Source organism: Corvus brachyrhynchos, unplaced genomic scaffold (assembly GCF_000691975.1).
Source record: "Corvus brachyrhynchos isolate BGI_N302 unplaced genomic scaffold, ASM69197v1 scaffold1193, whole genome shotgun sequence".
In the NCBI taxonomy this organism is placed as follows: Eukaryota; Metazoa; Chordata; class Aves; order Passeriformes; family Corvidae; genus Corvus; species Corvus brachyrhynchos.
In genome coordinates this window covers 42404-46892 of record NW_008236995.1, presented here as the reverse complement: position 1 = coordinate 46892, position 4489 = coordinate 42404, and the positions used below count along the sequence as shown (strand labels likewise).

Genomic DNA, 4489 nt, shown 5'->3' with positions numbered 1-4489 from the left:
CCCATTAAAACTTCTGGAGCCCCACAGCTCCCCACAGCGTACCATAGAACCGCCAGAGAACCTTCTGGAACTCCACAGAACCCAATGGGACCCCATAGAACATTCTGGAGCCCCACAGAGCCCCATAGAACCCCTTAGAACTTTCTAGAGCCTCATAAAACACAATGGGACCCCATAGAACCTTCTGGAGCCCCACAGAGCCCCACAGTGCCCCACAGAACCTTCTAGAGTCCTACAGACCCCCATAGAACGCCACACAACCTTCTAGAGCCGCATATGACACAATGGGACCCCACAGAACTTTCTAGAACCCCACAGAGATCCATAGAATCCCACAAAACCGTCTGGAGCCTCAAAAGGCCCTATAGATCCCCATAGAGCCCAATAGAGCACATAGAATCTTCCAGAGCTCCATAGAACCCAATGGAGCCCCATAGAACCCAATGGGACCCCACAGAATCTTCTGGAGCCATACGGAGCCCAATGGGACACCACAGAACCCCACAGCGCCCCATAGAACCTTCTGGAGCCCCATAGAACCCAATGGGACCCCACAGAACTTTCTAGAACCCCACACAGCTCCATAGAACTCCATAGAACACCATAGAACCTTCTGGAACACTACAGCGCCCCATAGAGCCTTATAGACCACCATAGAACTCAATGGGACCCCAGAGAATTTTCTGGAGACTCATAATGCCCCACAGGACCCAACAGAAACCCCACAGAGCCTGCTAGAACCCCATAGAACCCAATGGGACCCCATAGACTCCCACAGAACCTTCTAGATTCTAGGCATAACCCTAACCCTAATCCTAGTTTGAGCCAGGAATCGGGTATTTGGCTGCGGCGAGTTCCAAGTAGAAAGAAGAAGTAGGAGCAAGGTTTGGGCTGGGCCGTGCTTGTCATGCCTTTTGCATGGCGAGTATCCCTGGAGCTTTGGGGTTTTTCCTCCTGGCTTTGTGGTTTTCTCAACCAGAATCCTAGGCCTAACCCTACCCCTAACCCTAGATTGAGAAATCGGGCGGGCACTGAGCTGTGGCGAGTTCCGAGAAGAAAGAAGAAGAGGGAACACAGCTTGGGCTCTGCTGTGCTCATTTTGGCCTGCCTTTTGCATGGTGAGTGTCCCTGGGGCTCCTGGCTTTGTGGTTTTATCAACCCTAAACCTAGGCATAACCCTAACCCAAGTTTTAACCCTAGCATTAGCCAGTAATCGGGCATTCAGCTGTGGCGAGTTCCGAGGAGAAAGAGGAAAAGGGAGCAAGGTTTTGATGTGCCGTGCTTAACTTGGTGTGCCGTTCGCAGGGTCAGTGTCCCAGGAGCTCCTGGCTTTGTGGTCTACCCGACCCTAACGCTAGGCGAAATCCTAACCCTACCCCTAGCTTGAGCCAGAAATCCTGCATTGGGCTGTGGTGAGTTCAGAGCAGAAAGAGGAAGAGGGAGCAAGGTTTTGATGTGCCGTGCTTAACTTGGCCTGCCTTTCGCCTGGTCAGTGTCCCTGGGTCTCCTGGCTTTGTGGTTTTCTCAATCCTAAGCCTAGGTATAACCCTAACCCTAACCCTAACCACAACCCCTATCGCTAATCCGAACCCTAAGCCGAGCAGAAAGAGGAGGAGGGAGCAAGGTTTTGATGTGCCGTGCTTAAATCGGCCTGCCTTTCGCATGGTCAGTGTCACTGGAGCTCCTGGCTTTGTGTTTTTTCAATCCTAATCCTAGGCGTAACCGTAACCCTGACCCTAGCTTGAGCATGAATCACGGCATTGGGCTGTGGCGAGTTCCAAAAAGAAAGAAAAGGGAGCAAGGTTTCGGCGTTTCCCTGCTCAACTTGGCATGCCTTTTGTATGGTGAGTGTCCCTGGGGCTAGTGGCTTTGTGGTTTTCTAAACCATAATCCTAGGCGTAACCATAACCCTAAACCTAGTTTGAGCTCCAAAGAGGGCAGAGGGCTGTGAGGAATTCCGAGCAGAAAGAAGAAGAGGGAGCAAGGTTTTGGATGCGCCGTGCTCAACTCGGCCTGCCTTTGCATGGTTAGTGTCCCTGGGTGACCTGGCTTTGTGGTTTTCTCAATCCTAAGCCTAGGCATAACCCTAACCCTAACCCTAACACATACCCTAACCCTAACCCCTATCCCTAACCCTAACCCTAGCAGAAAGAGGAGGGAGCAAGGTTTTGATGTGCCGTGCTTAAGTTGGCCGGCCTTTCACCTGGTCAGTGTCCCTGGAGCTCCTGGCTTTGTGGTTTTTCAATCCTAAACCTAGGCGTAACCCGAACCCAAACCCTAACCCTAGTTTGAGCCAGAAATCGGGCATTGGGCTGTGGCGAGTTCCTAACAGAAAGAAGAGGGAGCAAGGTTTTGACTGTGCCGTGCTCACCTTGGATAGCCCTTCACATGGTGAGTGTCCCTGGAGCTCCTGGCTCTGTGATCTACCCGACCCTAACCCTAGGGGAAACCCTAACCCGGACCCTAGCTTGAGCCAGAAATCCTGCATTGGGCTGTGGTGAGTTCAGAGCAGAAAGAAGGAGAAAGGTTTCGACGTTGCCCTGCTCAACTTGGCATGCCTTTTGCATGGTGAGTGTCCCTGAGTCTCATGGCCTTGTGGTTTTCTCAATCCGAGCCTAGGCATAACCCTAACACTAACCCTAAACACAACACAAACCCTAACCCTAACCTTAACCCCTATCCCTAACCCTACCGTAAATCCCAGCACAAAGAGGAGGAGAGAGCAAGCTTTTGATGTGCCATGCTTAACTAGGCCTGCTTTTTGCATGGTCAGTGTCCCTGGAGCTCCTGGCTTAGTGGTTTTCTCAATCCTAAAACAAGGTGTAACCCAAACCCCAACCCTAACCCCAACCCTAAGCAGAACCCTAACCCGAACCCCTAACTCTAAACTTAACCCTAACCCATGACCCTAACCATAACCCTAACCTTAGCAGAAAGAGGAAGAGTGATCAAGCTTTTGATGTGCCGTTCTTAACTAGGCATGCCTTTCCAATAGTCAGCATCCCTGGGGCTCCTGGCTTTGTCGTTTCCTCAATGCGAAGCCTAGAAATAACTGAAACAGAAGCCATAACCCTAACTCTAACGCTATCCCTAGGCGTAACCCTAACACAAAAACTAAACCAAACCCTAACCCTAATGACCTCACCCTAACCCAAACCGAAACGCTGAACCTAACCCTAACACAACCCTAACCCTAACCCTAACCCTAACCCTAACCCTTTCTCATAACCCTAACGCTAACGCTAACTCAAAACCCTAACCATAACCCATCCCAACCCTAACTCTAACCCTAACCCTAACCCTAAACCCTAACCCTGACCCTAACCAAACCCTAAAATTAAACCTAACCCTAACGTATAACCCTTGATCCTAACTGCTAACCCTAACCCCTGACCCTAACCCCAACCCCTAAACCATAACCTTAACCCGTAACGCGTAAACCCTAACCCCTAAACTTTCTCCTAACCCTAACGCTACCGCTAACTCAAAACCCTAAACATAACGATTCCTAACCCTAACTCTAACCCTAACCCTAACCCCTAACCCTAACCCACACCCTGAGCCTAATAGACTAACCCTAACACAAACCTAACCCTAACCCTAAACTAACACTAACCCTAACCCCCTAACCCTAACCGTAACAAAAACCCCTAACCCTAACCGTAAACCCTAAACCCTAACTGTAACCTCCAAACCCTAACCCTAACCCAAAACCATAAACCCCAACAGTAACTTCCAAACCCTAACCCTAACCCTAACCCTAACCCTACCCTATACCTACTCCAATCCCTAACCCTAAACCACACCCCTAAACCTAACCCTTACCCTACCCATAACCCAAGCCCTAAGCCTAACCCTAACCCTAACCCTAAGCCAATCCTACCCCTAACTACGAACCCTAACACTAACCCTAACCATAACACCACCCTAACCCTAACCCTAACCCTAACCCTAACCCTACCATAAACCTAACCCTAACCCTAACCCAAACCTAACCCTAACCCTGACTCTACCCTAAACCTAACCTTAATCCCTAACCCTAACCCAACCCTAGACCTAACCCTAACCCTAACCCTAACCCCTAACCCTAACCCTAACCCTAAACCATAAACCCTAAACCCTAACTGTAACCTCCAAACCCTACCCTAACCCGACCATGTACCTACCCCTAATCCCTAACCCTAAACGTCACCCCGAACCCTAACCATAACCCTAGCCCTAACTACGAACCCTAACCCTAACCCTAACCCTAACACTACCCTAAACCTAACCCCAACCCTAACCCTAACCCTAACCCCTGAAGCCTAACCCTAACCCTAACCCTAACCCCTAAACTTAACCCTAACACTAACCCTAACCCCTAACCCTAAACCTAACACTAAACCTAACACTAACAAAACCCTAACCATAACCCCTAACCCTAACCCACACCCTAACCCTAAAGGACAAACCCTAACACAACCCTAACCCTAACCCTAACCTAACCCTA

General features: G+C 50.0%; 1 long non-coding RNA gene across 2 annotated transcripts in view; it reads right to left on the bottom strand.

Moving 5' to 3' along the window:
• The window catches only part of LOC108445300, a 16168-nt gene that overhangs the window by 990 nt on the left and 10689 nt on the right, over positions 1–4489 (bottom strand). The gene's annotated exons all lie outside the window — the stretch shown is intronic.